Here is a 22,078-nt window from a genome sequence, read left to right on the forward strand (position 1 = left end):
GAACCCCCTACAAATTCCACCAGCTTTGATAAATTACTAATTGTCAAAAAAGCTTAAACTATTAGGAAATTGTGAATTTAATCAATTAACCATTATTCTAACACTCTCCTTCACGTGTCAGTACAAAGTCTTCCTTAATAAATAGGGCCCAACATGTGAGAATTTTAATTTTCAAATGAGAGGTAGAGGAGTCAAGATTTGAACTCAAGACCACTTGATAAATTACCGCTTGTCCCAAAAACTTAAAATGTTAGGATATGGTGAATTTAATCATTTAACCCTTATTTTAACACACCTTATCCCTTTTTTATCTAATGTCTTCCCATGTCTATTTGCAATTATACTTATGAGAGTTTGTAGGTTTCCATATCACTTCAACCACTTCACCAAGTTGCGCTTCACATAATCTGGATTGAATAAGGACAGAAGCCTCTGACAACTTACTTTACCACCTTGGTACCTTACAAGGCTAAGACCTCAGCCAGGTAAAAAACAACTATCAAAGGTCTGCAGCAGCATTTGTGGCTATGCAGAGAGATTGTGCCTTGATGAATAAAATGAACAATATCATTCTCACTCAAGAAATCATACATTCGATGACCACCTCAAAAAGCAAAAAGGGCACTATGGCCATCAAAATTGACTTGGAGAAAGCTTTTGACAGATTGGAATGGGGTTTTACTAGGCAAACCCTTATCTACTTTAAATTCCCACTTGATTGAATCTTGCTTATCATGTCTTGCATCTCCTCTTCTAACCTCTCAATTCTTCTCAATGGTGACCGTCTAGATCCCTTCCACCCTTCTAGAGGCATCAAACAAGGGGATCCCCTCTCCCCTTACGTCTTCATCCTCTGCATGGAATACCTTGCTTGGCTCATTCAAGAAGAAGTTTCATCCGGTAATTGGAAAGGCATCAAAGCCTCTAGAAATGGACCTACCTTCACTCACCTTTTTTTCGCCGACGATCTCATCCTCTTTGCAACGGCCTCCTTAAAAAACTATCATACCATCAAGAAAGTCCTTGACACCTTCTGCCTTGCCTCCAGTCAAAAAATCAATCACTCAAAATCCAAAATCTTCTTCTCTCCTTGCACTTCCCCCCGCAACATTGAGATGGTTGAGAATGAGTTTGGTTTCTCCTCCACAAGAGACTTTGGCAACTACCTTGGCACCCACATCCTCACTGACAGACGCAACAAAAGGGTGTACAACTTCATCATTGATAAGCTCCGTGCTAGGCTGGCTAGTTGGAAAGCAAACAGTCTTTCTTTTGTTGGCCGTCTCACCCTCATTAACTTTGTCACCATTGCTCTACCCACCCACATCATGCAATGCACTCTTCTTCCTACCAAAGTTTGCAAAGAAATTGATAAGCTCAATAGAAACTTCCTTTGGGGCGATACAACCTCAAATAAGAAAATGCACTTGAAAAACTGGAGCATTGTTACGCTCCCAAAAGCTATTGGAGGCCTTGGCATCAAAAGAAGCCTTCCTCGCAATAAAGCCCTCCTTGCCAAAAGAGCCTGGGCCCTTCGATCAAACAACTCTGATCCTTGGGCCATTACTTTAAAATGCAAATACCCTTCCCACCTTCCTCCCACCAAGAAACTATCCTCAACATGGCATAACCTGACTAAGGTTAACCACATTTGCGACAAAAGTACCGGTTGGTCAGTTAGGGATGGCTCCACCATTAATTTTTGGACTGACAACTGGCTAGGTTTAGATCCTCTCCGCCAAGTTATTCAAGGCCCTCTTTACCGAAACAAAGATTCCCTCAAAATTCAAGACGTTTGGGATGCTAACGGTAATTGGAACCTTGGTACCTTATCCATAGCCTCCCCCCCACATATTATAGATTCTATCATTGCTATCCCCAAATCCTCCCATCCCCAACATCCTGATGCTCCCTTTTGGCTTTCTTCCTCCAATGGCATCTTCACCTCAAACTCTGCTTACCACCTCGCCCTTGACCCCCTCTTCCCACCTCCCATCCTTGCTGGAAATCGCTTTGGAAATTACCCACCCTCCCCTGTATCACAAACTTCCTTTGGCTAGCTTGCCATGATAGCCTCTCCACAAAAGCTCTTCTTCTCCAAAGAAAGATCCTTACCAATTCCTCCTGCCCCCTCTGTAGGAACTCACCCGAATCCATCCTCCACATCTTGCGTGACTGCCCAATAGTCAGCCCCATATGGTCCTCTCTCGGCACTCTTCACTCACCCCGTGACTTCCATTCCCCCTCGGCTTTTGACTGGATAAGGAAAATGTCTGCTGTCAACGACACTACTTCCAAATATCCTTACATCCCTTGGAAATTTGTTTTCCCTTTCAATGCCTGGACCATTTGGTCAGCTAGGAATAAATTTGTCATGGAAAACATCCCCTTCTCCCCCAATGAGATCCTTGACAAAACTCTCTCTCTCCCCACCAACCTCTACTACTCCTTGCCAGCCACCAAACCTTCACCCCACCCCTCTAGCATCAACATTAGTTGGCTCTCCCACCCCACCATGGGTTACTACAAACTTAACACTAACGGATCTGTCCTCCATAGTAACCCCGAGAAAGCAAGTGCTGGTGGACTCATTAGAGACAATTCAGGCACATGAATTGGGGGCTTCACTAGAAAAATTGGAATTACTCACTCTATGGCAGCTGAACTTTGGGGTCTTTGCAATGGTCTTACCTTAGCAAAACAACTCAACATTAAAAAACTCTATGTTGAAACCGATACCAAAGCCATGGTCACTCTTATCTATAATTCAGCATCTATCTCTTCTCACTCTTGCAGCTCTATAATTTATGATTGAAGGCACCTCCTCCAACTTTTTGAGGAAGCACACATTCACCACATCTTCTGCAAAGGAAATCATTGTGCGGATCTTTTGGCTAAGGAAAGAGCTTCTAGTAATGTTAATTTTGTTTTGTACTCTAGACCTCCTCCCTTTCTTTTGTACCAGCTGTATGCTAATTCTTGGGGTGTTTCCTACCCTAGACTTTGCTCCTCTTAGTTTGTTTTAATGCATTTTCCTTTTCACCAAAAATAAATAAATAAATAATAATAAAATAAACAAGGAATAAAGAAAAATATACTAAAAAGGTCTTACCCAATGAATAAAACTCTCACTTTTGCAGGGTCTAACAAAGGTGATTAATTGGTATGTAGCCTTATGCCCAATTTTTTTGGAGAGGCTAATTCCCAAAATAAAGCAGAATATACTACCATAGGAAAAGTGGGGTAATAAGTTGTAACATTTCTTACCCAAAAGAACTCAAACTGAAGTTAAGTGGCTACAACTAAACATGGGAGTGGCTCTTTGGCAAATGACATCCAAATGCTAATGTGTACTTTTCAATATTTTTCATGCCTCCCCCATTCCTAAATATCGATCTTCAGCTGCATCATTGTTGCAACACTGTGTAGTTAAATTTCAGTATTAAACATATCCCTCGTCTTCAGTAGGAGTTGCCCTTGTGTAAGGGAACAATGCAAATTCTTGTTTTACAGTGCATAACTTGTTTGAATTGATTTTATCATATTGTTAAATAGCGAAACCAAAGAGCTAAGAGCCTTCTGGTTCAATGACACTACTCGGTTGAACTTGAGCTCAAATCCTACCTCATAAACTTATAAGCAAAAGAAGAGAGGGGACGGGGGTTTGTCTCAAACCAAACATTTCATAAACAAATTTTAAGGCCCCCAAAAAATTTCTTATGGGGTCCTTTGAACCATTCACAAGAAAATAACTTGTTAACTGATCTAGTCTAATATACATACATACTCGCCAAGTACAAATTCCATCTTGATGAAAGAAAATTCATAGAATCTTCAGACTAATTGACATTTTAGTTACATAATAAAAATCTTGCCCCTTGTTAATCATACAGCATGAAAGCAATTTTGAGATTTTTATATAAACCAAAAGCACACCAAAAAAAAAAAAAAGGCAAGCACAGTTTCTTGTGTATTGTCTCTTTTCTTATATTTAGAACAAAATGTACATAAAATTAAATCAACAAGTGCGAATTAAACAGAAGATGACAAACAAATAAAACGTGAAATACACAGCAATCAAAAAGAGCACAAGGCAAAGAAACAACTGTGTAAAAAGAACCAAAAACAAGAAACCAAATTGCTATAAAGATGAAAAAAATTGATGGGACTGAGTTAGATTACCTCATTGGAGCTCAAAAGAGAAGCATGGATATAGGCCATAGAGATCCTCTTCTAAGACTTGTGCATTAGCTTCACGCTTTCAACTTTCAACGACTACAACAACTAGAAGGACGAGGATCAAAGCATCTTAGATTGTTTTATTGACAACTATAACCATGTTGAATTGTCACAATTCCCATTCCGAGGCTTTGAACTATTTTTAATAAGGGCGTTTAAGTCATTCAACTTATGGCGGCTATTCCCGAGCTAAATGCCAGTTTGGTAAAACAGAACATTTGGTCGAATATGCGTTGGGTGGGTTCTATGGGCCGAGCCATTAAATGCTACTTAAATTTTGAGTTTTTCTTTGTGACCCACTAAGCAATGAGCTAATCAAGTTGTATTTGTGTACTTGAAAAATAAGGGGCAAGCTGATTTAGGACCAAAAAGAAAAGGCCTGGACCTGAGACTGAGTTATGATATAATAATAATACTAAATACTAAAGTTAAGAGACATTTGGATTGGGTCTTGTGGGACACATGAGGAAGCTAATAAAGAAGGAGTGGGCTTTATCTGTTTTGAGACTAGATGTGATTGTGATTTGGGAGTTGGGACCATTTATTGCTATCTAATTGAAGGTGATACATTGAGTAGTGATGGTTGTTGGGCCCAATTTAGGATTCAGAGGTTGGTTTGTCATTTTCTTGGGTCCCCAAGGTAGTTTACTAATACTAAATGTGTCTTATTTATGGTTTGGTTTGTGACGATTTAATCATCATTAGAACCGGAAAAACTTCTATACCAGTTACGTTAATTGTACTTAGATTCAAAAATTAGAATTATATTGTCTTCCACTTCCAATTTCAATTGTAAACCTCCCAATTGATGAAGTTTAGTATTGGATACAAAACAAATCCTAAGAATGACACTAGCCAATCACTTTGCTCGCGTGAGGGATTGGTAGAGTACAAGATATGACTCCACAATATTTATATGGCTCACTCACTTGGTCCAAATTGTTATAGGCTAGCCAATAAGTGACCACAAGGGGGCCAACAGAGCAACCACCTAATAAAAGGTACTAAAAAAGAATTCCATAGCCGCATTGCGGATCCAAACATCACAAATAAATATCATTGCATACCAAACTGAAAACAGAGAAATTGGATAAAAAGACTCTCGTTGTCAACAACAAAAAATCAAAAAGAAAGAGAAAAAGAAAATGATGGGCCAACCATTACCCTCAAAAAGTAAGAGAGTGGCATAAAATATTCCAAAGTTGTGATTGCCATCATGATTTTCTTAGTAGTTTTATAAGATGAAACAAAATTCTTTTATACAAGATCTATGATTCTATATGAGTGTATCGTTTCGTTGCACATTATTTTAAGTAGGGTTTGGACCAAGCATGTATCCACTTTGTCTAAGCAAGACAAACAATTCCGGAGTCATAATATCTTAGCAATTATGAAGAAAAAGGGTTATTTGTCACTTAGAAAATGTGGCATTATTGTTCCTTAAAAAAAAGTGGCATTATTGGCACTACGTTTGGGCATTTCGACCAAGGACCGATGGTTAGCTGTGGCAACTAACACTCAACCAATCATCTTGTACTCTTGGCTTTACTTTTGCTGCATATCCACTTCCTCTGACCTCATAAACTTAGTGCAAGAATGAAAAGCACCGAGTGAGAGGGAATGCATGATTACCTAATATCGTCATGATAGCTACCTAACGTTTTCACACAAGCAGGAATGAAAATTTTACTTTCATTACACTTATTCAATAAGTACAACACCTTTAATATAAATTCTCGCAAGAATTTCAATAGATATTGAATAAGATTATTGGCCATGCTATCTTCTAATGATACAAAGTACATAATTTGTTGAAGAATGTCCGGATCCCTTTTTCAAGAACCCTTCTCATGAATTTAAACAATTTTCTCATGGATGTTGATATTTCTCCCCTACATATTTGAATCTTTGAATTCATAACTATTTGAAGGTATCTATTTTCTTTTTTCTCTTGCCTGCACAAGCACTTGACTCATCCCGCATTAACTAGATTACAGGAGGCACTTCATATTAGAAAATTTTAAACTTAGGATGTCATAAATTTCATGAGGCCTTAAAGAACAATTATACCAACCCTTTGGGATTAATTATTTGAAATTATCAAAATTATTATCAAAAATACAATCTTTCTATATATATAACCTTTTAATGCCATGATAGAGGGTCATGATTCTTCACTACTCATAGTCGATCATTTCAATAGATTATAAAATAAAAATCGTAATAAATTTTGTGCTCCTAACTTTTTTTTACATAACATAATACTAGCCTTATTTGCACCCGCTATGTGCATCTTTGGAGGTTTTTAATTTCCTCCAATATAGGGACTTGAACCTTGGATGGTGCTCATTGGACTACAAGGTATTTTTTATGTTTTGATCACATGAAAGGGTATCCAAAGTAGGTTGTTTTGTACGAGTGATGAAATTCGTAATAAATATATGTGTATATGTAACATGAAACCATATACTTGTGTGATTTATTAAAAAAAAAACTTAAGTGTGTGAAAGGGAACTTCTCTTTCTTTATGTAAATGAATTATTAACTACTAGTATGTATCTCCGTGCATATGCACTAGTATAATTAAAAATAATCACAATTACACGTTTTAATTAAATTATACTTTTTTTTTAAAATAAAATGTTAAAATTATACATGGTATACACCATTTTTAAACCATAGATTTCTAAAATATATAATGGTTTCTCATATTTTATATATATATATATATATGATTTATAATTTAATTGGATTTAGACTCTTTGATTTTTACACCCAATAATTCTGATAAGAATCACCTTATCCAAACAAGAAGAAACAAGGGATTGAAGAATGAATGGGATGGTGAGAAATGAAAAGATAGGAAGAGATAGAAATTAGGAAGAGAGAGGATACAAGAACTTACATTATATTTCTTATCGATTCCTATATTCTGAACTTACATTCTTTTATACCCGCCTAACAGAATTGGTGATGCCTTGCCATTTCCTATAACTGCTATTACTAACTAACCAACCACCCCATCCCTTAATAGCTGTAACTAACTGAATACTACCAATTACAACTACCCCTTAACTAACTACACAATGACTTAAACCCATATACATGGTAGCAGTCACCTTTGATCCCAACGGAGCAGCCCTTGGTCACATCAGCACTCCACGCACTAGACATCAGCACTCCACGCACCAACAAGACCCACTACACCAGAGCACTCCTATCAAATTCATTTGCCACAAAAATTAAAAAATTAGATGGACACATGGAGCAAAATTGGACTCCAATTGAAATTTAATTTAGAATTTAATTGGATTTAGACTCTTCGATTTTTACACTCAATAATTCACTTGGCAAAAAAATAAATAGATAAATAGGATACATGGCGCATAATTTGACTTTTTCTGAGTTTTGCCTATATATATATATATATATATATACTAGCCTCATCTAAGGGTCACCAAATAACCCATGGCCCAAGGCCCGAACCCAAAGCCCAATGGTCCATTGGGTGGCCTGACCCGTTGTTATTGAGGCCCATGGGTAACCCACTAGCCTAGTAACCCAGGCTGTGGCCTAGTTTTTATGCCTATGAGCACCTGGTGAGCTAGCTCAGTAGCATAGCCTATTGGCCCAACCAGTTGCCCAGCTCAATAACTCAAAATTCATAACAAAAATATATAGAATAAGTATGAAGGATTGATCTTGAGATATTATAGAGGAATTTCTTAAGAGAACTCCCTAAACCATTAAGATACTTAAAGTGATTATATTAATTTAGTTTACTAAATATATATATTCCTAGTAGTTTGGCAACTTTGAATTAACCATATGACAATTTTAAATAGGTTTCCATCAACAAAACAAAAAATTAAATAGATTTGACCATAAATTTTTTTTTAATTAAGTATTAAATTCTTTGATTCTTTCCATTAAAAAAAAAAAAAAAGATTGATTATACTCTTAGAAAAAATTGATTCTTTCTTTATAAAAATAATAAAATAAGATCCTAACACAAGCGCATGGGTAGCCCCTTAGACTCAACCTGGTAGCCCAGCTCGCTCAAGACAAAATGGCATTGTCCATGGGCTGGAGTTTTCTCTTTTGGCTCAGCCCGACTCGGCCCGTTATCTAGTTAAGCCCACTATGCGCAACCCATTGTGCCCATGGGCCAAGCAAAAATGGGCCGACTTGGCCCAAACTGACCCATTGACAACCCTTAGACTTATCGCACTAGTTATGCGCATGTTCAAAAGTTTTTAATTTCCTCCAATATTTCACACGAAATATTATCTAGAACATTGATTGATATTTTTATTTATACTTTAATAGTTGAGGGTGGAGGGACCTAAACCTTGGATGGTGCCCATTGAGCTACAAAGGGCATTTTATATACTTTGATCACATGAAAAGAGTATTTAAAGTAGGTTGTTTTCTATGAGTGATGGAATTCATAATAAATGTATGTGTGGATGAACATAAAAGTGAGTTATTAAAAAAAAAAAAAAAAACTTAAGTGTGTGAAAGGGAACTTCTCTCCACTCACATACAAAATAATAGTTTTGGTGTTCATTTTTTTGTGCTAGCTTCATCATTCTCTTAACTATATTAGCAGTTAGCAAATGCATAACATCATTAGACAACACCCAAACTTCAAATCGGGATGAATATAAAATTTTCACATTAAACCCAAAAAAAAAAAAAAAAAAAAAAAAAAACCTTTGATCACGTGCTACATGCTTGAAATTAGGCTAGTATTGATAATACAAATAGAATGAAGCAATTATGTAGTAACAATACAAAGAGATTTCTCTTAGCATATTGTTGCTAAGATAGTTTTAGATACCTAGTCAATAATTAGAGTAAATTTAATTTTTTAAGCCAATTTAAATTAAGTTTTTTTTTTTTTTTAATACAAGATAAAATTCTACTTTAACCTAATCTAAGTGTATATGTGTTTGAAACTCCCTCTTAGGGTCCGTTTGGATTGAACTTATTGTTGCTGAAACTGAAAACACTGTAGTAAAATAATTTTTAAATATGTAAATAGTGTCGTGGGATTCATGAACAGTGCGTGAACATGCATGAACAGTATATAATAGTGCATGAACAGTGTTTTTGTCTCCTATACAGTAAAATCACTATTCACGCGCAGACAAAAAAAAAAAAATGACTGAAAACGTTGTTGCAAAATGTAGACACAGGATTAAGTTGAATCCAAACAGGTACTTAGAGACTTGGACCCTAACCCTTACCCCCACACCCCACAACACACTTATACTTGTATAGTCACTATCGCACCAAAGATGTGTGGTGGTTAATTTAAATTAAGTTTAGATTAATAATTTATGAACTATAGATAAAGTCATGTGCTAGTCTCGCCCACATAAATTTACTCGCATGATTTTATTTTACGGTAAATAGAGTGACAATAAATCAATAATGGCATCGCTGTCAGTGTTTATTTGCCCTTAATATTTGTTGTTCTAGTGACGAGAATGTATAAAGCATTAAAACACGGTCACCAATTAAAGAGATTGATTACAAAGTTACAATCAAATCAACAAGGATAAATTAAAGAACTACACAAGAATTTCTTTAAAAACTATTTGTGGTGCGCTCAGAGAATTAATAAGCATAGTATTTAGTTTGCGAGGCTTTGCAACCATTGAATGAAAGGAAGTAATGTATATTACTATATCCTTCTTGCTTATCCAGACATCATATTTGATTGGTATTTTTTTTTTTTCATATTCACACATTAATATTAACTTACTATCTATGATTTGTTATAAAAATGTTATGGATTACTTCTCTTATTTTTTGATCTCATTTTTGTTTTCAATGCCTAAAAAATTTGAGAATAAAAACAGAATAATAGAATATGAAAACAAAAATAAGTTTAGTAGCATTTTCATTAAAAAAAAAAAAAAAAACTGAAATCATATGCAAGAATCAAGTGTCAATTTGGGGTACCCAATGTTTTATGTTCTCAAATTCAAAAAAATAGATTAAAAAAAAAAAAAAAAAACCAAAATGAAAACAAAATATGAATTATTGGAGGAACCAACAGGAATATTCCAATTAGTATTGCAATTACTCCTCTGAATTACAAAAAACAACAGCAATAACAATATTAGTTTAACATAAAATTAAGCACAAATTTTCTATTCAAAAACAAAGAAGGAACTTTAACGTGAACTTTATAGTTGCAATCCTAGACGACAGCAATTGCCACTTGATAGCTGAAGTTCAGGCACCTTCTCCAACTGTAGGTCCTTTGACTAACTTTTGAAACTTGAAAGATTACTAACCTTTGGAAAAGTTGGCGTAAATCTCTCTCAACTTTTGTACATCTCGGCGCAGTGAAGCTTTAACTATATATTTATAATGATTTTTCTTAGTATCTCTTTCTTTTCACAACAGAATGAAATACATATTTTATATTATTACTATACATCTTTTTACATATTTTAGTGTATTTTCTCGGTACAACATCTTTCTCCAAATAGGGCTATGGACTAAAGGCTAGGGTTAGGATATTTCTTGTGGTAGGAAAACTATACACGACCTATAAAATCCAAATTTGAGATTCCATCCCCATTTTTAAGCCCTCAAGTTCCAGACATGACAAGATTTTCATGGTTTTATATAAGAATGGCCAGATCTGTTCAGCTCCCAAGTTCAGTTCAGATCGAGGAGGATCCTTCAACGCTTTGTGCTTTTACTAATTTTGGGTTTGTGCATGCACAAGACAATGTACCCACGCCAGAAAAAAGAATCCCAAATGTGTCTAGTGAATAGTGTTGACTATTGAGTAAGAAACATAGGGGTATACCGTCAATAAATTTAGGTACACACCCAATTTTGCATTATGTTAAAGTAACCTATTGTAAATAGTTGGCATTTTCTGCTTATTACTTTTTACATTGATTCTATTATTTTTTGTCTATTATTCACAATTGAAAACTTCAAGCTATTTTGAAATTGAGTATGTTGGTATACAATTTTGTGTGTGTGTGTGTGTGTGTGTGTGTGTAGAATAGGGAATGCATTAATAGAAATTACTAAAGAACAACATAAGGTTCAGGGCAATGCCTGAATAACAAAAAACCATTTAAATATCAATAAAAAACAGCTAACAAGTCCACAAGCAGACAATCATATATACATATACAACATAAAATCACTACATTGATTGGCACCCATCCTAGTTAAACTCATCAGCATATTTATTAACTTCACGAAAACGATGATTAATGTTAACTTAGAAAAGTTGGGAAACCAAAAATTTGTAGTCATCTACAATAGATGAAACAACGATGTTAGAGTAATTAGGATAAGCTATCAAATCAACAATAACTTCAGCATTTAATTCTATCTCTATAAGTGTTTTTTTTTTTTTTTTGAGAATATCTCTATAAGTGTTAAATGAAGATTTTGACACATGAGAAATCCATTACGCAAATGGTTATACTAATTCTTCAAGAAAAATCCACCAATCCAAGCAACGGAATCATGATCAAAGATAATGCCGCGGCCCCCAGCCAACCACCCCGGATTGTTGGTATAAAATTACAATTCCCGCTTAATTCCTTTCATTTATTTATTTATTTTGAGAATCAACTCCTTTCAATTTAAGAGCTATGTTCATATTTATTAATAAGGCCAAAGAACACATGGACTAAGAGGTACGCACAGGTGGTTAGGCCCATTAAAAATTTTGGAGTTAGTTTGTCACTTTCCTGGGGGACCCTTTTAAAAGTACTTGGCAAAGATATAATAATGTCATTCATCACAAGGAAGGTCCACATATCAAACGGTTGCAATCAATTACCATATTCCAACGAGAGGAAAGTTGCTCTAACTTCAAAGTTCTTATTATCGATCAGTCTTTATCCCTCATGTATGAAACTTTTCTTTTGTTCGTCGGGGTGAAAACAACTTGAGATCTAACGGCTGAGAGTTCACCAAAATTGAGTTGAATACTGATAAGAGGTCAAAGCTTTACAACTAAAGTGAGACAAGTCCAAAATGGATTTGGGTCCCCCCACCTCTGCATGTGTGCCACGTTACTTTTACACTGGAATTTCATCCAATTAGGTTCAGTTGCAGCAATAGCTGGTAACTAGTTCTTTTCCTCTTCTTTTCATTTTTTTTTTTTTAATTTATAAATAACTAGTCCTTTTTTTTCTTTTCTTTTCTTTTCTTATTATTATCTGATAATAACAGAAACAGAACCCAGAGGCCTCTACTATAGTCTACGGTATACAGAAACAGAATACACCCAAACCTCGGCTTCAAAATTTAAGAGCTTGCATGCTTTCTTTGTCTCTTATTTTTTTGCTTTTTTTTTTTTTGTTTTGAGAATCAAGAGCTTGGATGCTTTATGTGCTCTTTTTTTTTTTGGTAAAAACTTTATGTGCTCTTTAAAATCTTTAATGCACGGTTTAGTCCAACTTTTTTTTTATAATACTTTTAGCTCCCCTTCCAGGAAATTTCCTAGACTCCCTGTGATGATGTGATCTCCTTGGTCTAGTTACAACTTATAACTATAGAACTATGGTGAAATCTAAAGCTTATGCAATTGAAACATGGCAACAAAAGTTAAAAAATCAAACACGACAACAACAGAATCAAAAAATACAATTAATATCAAATTATCAATCAAATGGCATTTTTTTTTTTTGGGTAGGTCAATCAACTAGCATTGTTTTGTTGATATATGTAAGGGCACAATTTGGTTCTCAAGCTCAAAAGGTTGTGGGATCTAGGGTCAAAGAGCCCAATACAATGAATTTGTAGAGAATAGGTCAGAAAACTAGACTCTAATAAGTCGAATAACAATTATAGTGAGTCCAGATGACCAGAAAGTAAAGATAAACTAGTTTTATCCAAAGAAAATCGTTATCGGCATAATCCGAGAAGATGTGTTCTTGTATATATCTCTTTTTAATTTGATTACAAGTCCAATTTTTGTGGCTGTAGTGTTTTTCTATCCCTCCTCTAATCCCCCTTCCTCAGGGTATTCTTTCTCTTTTATATTATCTTCCTTCCTCCATCTCCACCCTCTACGTGTAAACCAGGTTGCTGGCGTTGATTCCTGTCCCATCAACACCTTCCTGAAGTCTCTAAGAATAGCTGTAAGCCTGAAAATTACTGTTCACGTATCATTTTCACATTAATGCGGTCATAGAGTTAGCTGTAGAGTATTCAATGCGGTGGTAGTAGCTTTCTCTTAGATATTTCACAACTTCCCTTTATCCTGTGCTTTCATAATGTATATCTTTATCAATAGAATCTTCGGGAATGTTGCTCTGGATGGCAGACCACACCTTCTGACCTCTGCTTTGCTCAGCCGAGGAGGCATTCCTCCTTGGACCACCTTTCTGAACCATCATGACCAGACTCCTTTCTTTATTCACTAATGCGAACTTTTATAGCAACGTTTACTCATCCTCGGATTACTAGGAGTCCTCAAACTGGGCCCCAGCCCAATATATATAAATATATATATATATATACACACACACACACACACACACACAACTGGGCCTATCATTCTTACAATATATATTTTAATAAAATGTGAATATAAACATACGTTCAACGTTCCAAATTTGTATATAAAATTTGAATATGTATTTCATATGTATGTAGTTTTGTATATAAATACAATCATAATAAATAATTATTAATAATTACCTTGACTTTTAAATTTCATATTTAAACAAAAAATAAATTAAAGTTTTGAAAAAATTATTATGTTAAACGTTTTATTGACTAATATATATATTATAACAAGCTCGGTTATGTGAGCTTATTATCATTGAGCAACTAGAGTTTCACTGGCACAAACAATTGGACAGGATGAGAAAATCCAAAATCTACCGTACAAAGTGGTTTTAAAAAAAAAAATAAAAAAATAAAGGACAAAGTGTTTGTTTGAGCTTACAATAACTACTTATGTATAAATTTCTTAAGACTCAACGATTGTTTTATTGAGCTTATTTTCATTTTCTTAATTTATATATAAAAAATAAATAGTATCTAGAGAAAAGTAAAGTTTTTTTTTTTTTTTAATAAAAAAACCTCCACGACATAAAATAAGATGGAGGCTCTTTATTTATTTGGTTTAGCTTATTTTTTATCCTATAAGAAAATGTAAAATTGTTTGAAGTCTTGTCTTTTTCAAGGTATATTGCCCAACTTATTTCCCCATCAGAATGTGGGAAACAAATGGAATAAAATTGATCTCTAAGAGATATTTCATATATTCCTTTTGAAGTTCAGTAAAAGAAATGGAATGGTTGTAAGAGAATGCTCATTCCATTCTCTATCAACTTGTTCCCTTCTAAATTTTTATTTTATTTTTTCATAAAAAAGAAGAGAAGTGCTTGTTCAGTTACAACTTGTTTAGGAAGGATAAGAGGTAGAAATGAATGGAATGATAAAAAAAATTATATATAAAAAAACCTTTTTAGGTATATCCATTCTTCATTCCCTTATTTAAAAAGTTTAAGCAAAATAGAATTAAAAGTTATTCTCATGTTGGACATATTGAGTATGTGAGAGAATGGAATAGATATGAATACGAGAGACCATTAGTCATTCTTCCAAGTTCTCTTGAAATCCTAATTTTTCATAGCCAACATTTAAAGGGATTGTACGGATTGGAACGTAATTCAATGAAATTTTGACCAAAATTCCCTACAATGCCCTTTTATGTTTTACAAACAGGTCATGTTAACAAATGTCATTAGGAGAATTGTTAATAAATCATAATAGAAAAGTTTTGACACTACTTTCATGGGAAATATAAAAGTTGTTAACAATATTTATTATTTTATCATTTTTCCAATAAAATATTTCTAAAAATCGTTCCTAAACCAATGCCCTTAACATTTCCCTTTTCAAATTTCATGTAATTCACATCTCTTAATATTGTCTTGCTTCATCCATTTCACATATATGCCTTCTCACATCTAGGTATCTCTTACTCTAATAACAACAAAAGCAACAATAACATGCCCAAATTTTATATCATATTTCAGGTTAGATCCCAAGTTTTTAATTTTGATAATTAAAGTCTCAAATTTATGATATTGTTTAATTCTAAGTCCTTTGTCTTTGTTATTCTTGGCAATAACATAGTATAAAAGCATAAAGCCTATGGGAGGGGGAAACCCAAAGAAATAGGATTGTCAAATGGATTCAACCCGGAGAGTAATTGGGTCAAACTATTCATCAAATCAGGCCTAGTACAATCAGGATAGTCCAGTCAGTGAAACTGAGGAAGGTGGTCCACCCAGAGCAGACACTTCTCGGGAGATTAGAGACAAACCACCAAGGCCATAAGGTTAAAGGCTGAGGAAGGAAGTAGTGGTGTTGAAGCAAGGGAAGGAGGAAGCTTCCAAATAAAACACCTATCACCTCCCCATTTAACACACTATACTAACCTAGCCTACCGTATTAATGGCATAATGACCCTTGAAGAGTGCCCCTACAACATGCAACCTACTCTACCACTACCAGCAAAATAGCGATGGGACAAGTATCTAAGGAAGGATCAATGACCATCCAAATGGAAGGCTGGAATGCAATCCAAGTAGCTATATATAGGATGGAAGATCCTCATGGAAGGTGGATAAAAAAAACTAGGAGGGAAGAACGAAGGAAATAGAGAGAGAGAGAGAGAAATTGAGAACTGTGAAACCGAGAAGTGTGTATCCTAAGAGCTATTGCTCCTCAACCAATTTGAGGAAGGACTTGAATAAGAATCTCTATTTCGTTGTTATTATTCTCTACAAAAAATTGTTGTCATAGCCAATTTTTCTTTCTTTAAATTACCAAACCAAAGCTACCAAGGCTTGAAGGGTTAACCTTGACAATCCACCTCTACAAATTAGTTTTACCAGGCCTTCTAGCCCGTTCTCATCTAGATTTGGCCGGATTGTTTGTTTCACCCTTTACAAAGCCATTTATTAAACTCTGTGTTTTACTTAATTTTATTTATAAATCAATCTGTACAACAATGATAGAGAGAAAAAGTTTGGCTTAAAGTAAAGTAAGAAACTGATTACCAATAAATCACAATTGATTAGTCGAGTGAAACATAAAATTTTTATAAACACTTTCCCGCTTTTCTCTACTCCACTATTTCCTAGAATAATGTACATAAATGAAAAATGGGGATGAATATGGTATTGAAATTGAAACGGTTTCAAAACTTTAGGACTTTCATTAATTAACAAAATTAAAAACCTAGAACATAATCTAAAATATGATAGAACTTTTACCCTTTTTATGTAATTTCCTTTAATAATATATTACTAATAACAACAATAACAACAACGGGGTGCATTGAATAAATAAGGTATTAAGAGTAATATTGTTATAAAATGATTCATTTATGTTCCTTCCAAAATCTCAAACAAAGTCAATTTTTTTTTTTTTTTTTCGTTTCTTTCTATTCATTTCTTTTTAAATATCCAAATAAGATAGATTAGTTTTGTGGGAGGGAAAATCCAACTGCGAAAACAAATGGTCCTAAGCCCAAAAGGGCCCACCAAGGTAAGGATAAGAGATAAGGCCTAAACCAAACAGAATAGGCCTAGACAAAACATACCCCGAGCCACATTCCTAAAGATTAGGACAAAAAGAACAAGTATGAGCCGCCACTCCCAATTCTGATAAGAACTGCCCGAGGACATCCATTCCTTAGGAAATATTCGAGGAGTATACCATCCTCAGTAACATATTCAGCACCCGTTAAAATCCCCTGAATATCAGTAGGCGATAGTCTAGGTCAGGCAATAATTGAACCCAAGGTCAAGAAGAAGAAGGCTTCTTAGGGAAGCAACCATCTCCTCCACATTAAATGTTTTTCACCTACCAGCAATATTGCATTTATGGATGAATGAAACGCCAAAATAGTGTCAAACAACATGCCTTGCACTCATCTTTACCTCAAAAGAATGGGGTAATGAGAGATGGAACAAGTATACTCACCTGATCCACATCCACCCTATAGGACAATGAAAAAGGGACCTCCACAAGTATAAATAGGAATAGATCCCCCATGCACAAGGGATCCAAAAAAAAAAAGGAGAAAAAGCGAAAGAGCTAGAGGGAGAGAAGTGTTAAAGTTAGACATGAGTTTTTTGTAATCCATCCTCCTTGAACCTCCTAAGGAAGGTCATAAATTATATTGATTCCTGCCTTTCTATTGTTGTAGTCATTTCTCTGTTGTTGTGCAATTAAGATTTTTTCATAACTTGGTTCTAGTCCTTAACTGATCTTTATAAATTAGTTGTTGTAGCAAAGGCCCATGCCTCTCAGGGTAAACATTTTTAGCCCGCACAAGTTACATTCATTATACTCATTCTACACATTTCCTCATTTCCTTTCTAATTTATTCATTCTATTCATGTATGAATTCTCCAAATGAAACATTCATGAAACGGAGATGAAATAGTAATTTAATCTATATTAAAAATAAAAAATAAAAAAAACAACAACAACAAAAAAACAAAAAGTTGAAAGGTATATCGGTGAAATTGTATAATTTTTTAGTTACACTCATTTTATAAACTTTCAAACACATAAGATGTGATAAAATATATTTCATTTAATGCTATTAAAAAAAATTTATGCATCGGACTGAGCAATTTGAACCTTGATCAAAGAAACAAGTTTCTATCCCTTTCTAATCAATTTAGTCACTTCATCCCTCTATCTTTCTTTTTATGTCAATGCTCATGTTGCTATTCATTGTTGCTCATATTGCCAATTTCCTTTACCCACACCGTTTTTCACCATCTCTCTCACTTTGATTCTCTTCACCATTCAAATGCCAATAAAAAAATATTGTAACTTGTTGAATCCGTCTTTGAAATTCTCTTTGATTTTGAATTAATCTACATGCATGGTTAATGATGATTTTTTATTTGTTGATGTTTGTGTTTTGTACTAGTGTGATATGATATTTGTGTTGATTTAATTTGCTCAAGGCTTATAGTGTTAGTTAATATAATTGAAAATTTAATCAAACTAATCTATTAATTAGATCACACCACCATTATTTTCACTTAAAGCATTAGCATTGGGGGGGGGGGGGGGGGGGGGGGCTGTGAAAACCCCCCAGTTGCTATTTTACCCACTAAAGCCTTAAAAACCCCCCACATCCGAGTATGTAAACTTATATTTTTTTTCCATCCTAGCTACAGTAAGTATGGGTTTTTAGAACTTATTGTAATTAGTATGTGTAAGGACACAATTCGTAACGAACCGTAGCAGTGTGGGGTTCGCATGTAAAAAGGCCCAAAAAAATATCATTTGTAGAGCGTGGGTTTAGAAGGCTAGGCCTTAGTCGCCAGGCGGTGAGTTTTTCGTGGTATTCGTGCGTGTCTAGGTTATCTTCACCCATGGAGTCTTTCTCCTGGAGGTGGGCTGGGAGGCTCTAGTTTTTGGCCATTTTTCCCAGCCCCTTCTTTAGGTTACTTATTTTTCCTTTTATATTTGCCTGCGTTCATTGTCCTTCGTCCACGTATAGGGTCAACCTTTCCAAGATTGATACTTGTCCCATCAGCCCATACTCAAAGTCGTTGGGGGTGGTTGTAAAAGCCAAAGAATGCGGCTCTGTCAGGTTCAGAGTATTGAATGGCAGTAAGGGCAGCTTTCCCTGGATATTTTAGATCTTTTTTCCAAGTTTCAGTCCTATACCGTTTTTACCCCTCTTTCAGGGGGGACTTTGGGTCTGCCGAGGACTGAACTGCCCTCGGCGGTATCCAAAGGCTATCTTGTCAAGCTTGGGCCATAACCCTCCTTGGCTTGGGCCTTCGGATTCTCCCCGACGGTATCCATAGGCTATCTTGTCGAGCTTGGGCCATAGCCCTCCTTGGCTTGGGCCTTTGGATTCTCCCCGGGTAGATGGGCCTGGCCCATAAATCGTTTGGGCCCCACAATAGCCCCTCAAAACCCAGCTGTCCAACCTCTTGGTTGGAAAGGGGGTTTTGGTAATGTCGAGCTTTTATGATGGCTCCTTTAATTCGGCCCTTCATTAATGCTGGCGGTTTTCCGTCTGTCCAAGAAATATACTGATCTACGAGGCGTTTTTTGATTTTACTCCTGACGCGTTCTCGTCGTTTGATTATTCAAAACACGCTTTTAATGACTTCTCTTTACGAGACTCATTTACATTCGACGGTTCGTCTGACGAGGCGGAGAAAAGGAACGGACACCTCTTCGTTTTAAGATTCTTTTGGGAACCTGAACGAATTCAATGTTTTCCGTTTTGCCCTTCCTATAAGAAGACAAGTAGGAGGCTATCACTTTCGTGCAGAGACCCTTTTATTTTTCTGAGATTTGAAACCCTTTGCCTTCCTAAGCGTTTACTTAACCCAGTAGTTATACACTAAATCACAGTACATTCACCATAACAAATGATGAAGAAACCACACCCCTCCTCAAAGCGTCATGTTCTAATAAAACTCGAAATGGCTCGGTCAGGGCAAGGATGGCGGAGGCTTAAGATTCGTCTTACCTTCCTTTCAGCCAAAATCCGAAGCAGGGACTCGTCACATCAAACTTTCGGCGTGACTGAGTCGAGAACACCCATCATCAGTACCAACTGCGCTCTCATGAGCATACCTAATATGGCTCCAGTGTGTTGGGAGTCAGGATCGAGGCAGGGACTAAGTGCCCCTGCTTCTTCCTCTCTTCGTTCACTGGCGCCTCATTTTGCCTCCCTTTCTTAGTCTTCCCAGCACCAGTTCCATCCTGGTGCTTTTCTTTCTCCCTCTTTTACTCCTTTTTCTTTCTTTTCATCTCTTCTCTCTTCTTCTCCTCATTCTTTACTCATGTCCTCCATCTTCTTCATTCATCTCCTCCATCTTCTTCTTCCTTCTCCTTCAAATTCTTCTTCCTTCTCCTTCATCTTTTTTCAAAGAAGGTTCTTCTTTCGATATAAGCAATACTGAGGCAGAAATTGGAGAGACTTTGAAGACGAGTTTAAAAGACATCCGGCTGTTTACTTATCTGTACTGTGAATGTTAGTGTTGCTTCGGCAGCTCACCTTTTGTATAGGCTTGTTTGAGCCCTTCTTTGTACGTTGTAATAATTTTTTCATATTAATAAAAATTGTTGTTATTTTATTTCGCATGCTCTGTCTCTATATTTTTACAAATTTGCAAACGCTGTTCAGCACGATAATATAGCATTTGAATCGATGACAACTAAGGCCAAAATGCTTGCTAATAAAAAGAAGTCACCACAACTTTAATAGAATTGCTTGAACTAGCTATGCGTACCTATGAATAACGGTAATTGCCCGAAACAATGCCGAGATTAGAACTGGATGCTCTATGCAGTGTAGGAAGTAATCGTTCGAAGACATATCACCCGCAAAAATGAACAGCCCCCTTAGGCTACCGAATAATGGAGTGCCCCACCATCATTCTAACACTTTTATTGGCCTTAACATTTTACAGTATCTGAGTCGGGGACTCTTCCCATCCGAGCAGTTATAAAACTTGTAATTTTTCTTTCTTTTTTTTTTTTACTTGGTTTCCCCATAGGCTTGAGTCCGAGGACCATGCAATGCCTTGGTTCTGTCCAAAACCTGTAATTTTTTTTCTTTTTTGTACTTGGTTTCCCCATAGGCTTGGGTCCGAGGACCATGCAATGCCTTGGTTCTGTCCAAAACTTGTAATTTTTCTTTTTTGTACTTGGTTTCCCCATAGGCTTGGGTCCGAGGACCATGCAAGGCCTTGGTTCTGTCCCTGGGCCCCCATGCAGGACGGGCCTGGGTCGCGAGTTTACTGGGCCAACAAATTAAGAGGTATTTCCGTAGTCTTTGGTCACGCGGTACTTTTTGGCGTCCCAGTGTTCGAGGTGCGCCTTCACGAGACTCCTTTAATCTCATGGTTGCAGATGGCGTGGAAAATCGAGCCGGAGACATTTTGTCTGTAGCGTTCCTTGGGACGCTGCGTGAATTAAATGCCACCACCTTATCTTTTTAAATAAATAGGAGAGAAAGTTGCCTTACCTGCGCGCAAATCCTTCAGTTTCCTCCCTTAGTATATCATGTTTGAGGCTAGGGTTGGGGAAAAGGAACTCTGTCCGCCACGGAGGCGCCGTGTCCTCCTAAGACTCAAAGTAGTGAGGTATGAGCAAAGGAGGCGTAAATTCAAGGGAACATTCCGTTTCGACAGAGGGGAAAGGGTGTTTCCCCCCCTTTTAGTCAAAATTCGAAGCAGGTTCTGTTCATGCCGGAATTTTGGTGTGTCAGAAGAAAGATTCTCCGCCATCAGCGCCTCTGCCTTGTTGCAGGCAAATTTTTGGTGAAGGCTCCTCAACTTCCGGCTCCCTGCACCTTTCCTTCAGCGGCGTGAGGCTCAAGTTGGGTTCTTTTGCTGCCTAAGTTATGGGCGTGCAAAAGCATTGAGGAGGAATAAGGTCTCGAAGCAGTAGCCAACCTCTCCTCTGTGCTACCTCCTCGGCTTCATCTTCATTTTCTTGTATTTTTCTTTACTTACGTAGTTAGCTTTAATGTAAGCTTGTTTCAGCTTTTCATTGCACACTGTACTGTTCTTTTGTCTTAACAAAAGATGTGTTTATTTCTTTATACATACTTTTCTTCTCTGCAACAACTATTTGGTGCATGAATATTAAATGTAAGCTTGCCCTTAAAGATATTCCGGGCAGAAAAATGTCTTAACACAGATTCCTACTGGTTTAAACTCACAAATATTATCAAGTATAAGAAGGGTAATCCTCAATAAATTAAACTCTTGGAACTAACCGGGATAACCGCCGAGTGCTGCGCGATGCATGCTAGACC

At 36.1% G+C, this 22,078-nt stretch overlaps 1 long non-coding RNA gene across 1 annotated transcript; it reads right to left on the bottom strand.

The window, feature by feature from the left end:
• Positions 1-549: 549 nt before the first annotated feature.
• Positions 550-4,352, bottom strand: LOC115975372. Its single transcript, XR_004088113.1, has 2 exons — positions 4,183-4,352; positions 550-1,347 (listed from the first exon to the last, which is right to left on the bottom strand). It is a non-coding gene; the product is annotated as an uncharacterized LOC115975372 (long non-coding RNA).
• Between the last annotated feature and the right edge of the window lie 17,726 nt (positions 4,353-22,078).

The sequence above is a fragment of the Quercus lobata genome, chromosome 2, assembly GCF_001633185.2.
Source record: "Quercus lobata isolate SW786 chromosome 2, ValleyOak3.0 Primary Assembly, whole genome shotgun sequence".
NCBI classification, from domain to species: Eukaryota; Viridiplantae; Streptophyta; class Magnoliopsida; order Fagales; family Fagaceae; genus Quercus; species Quercus lobata.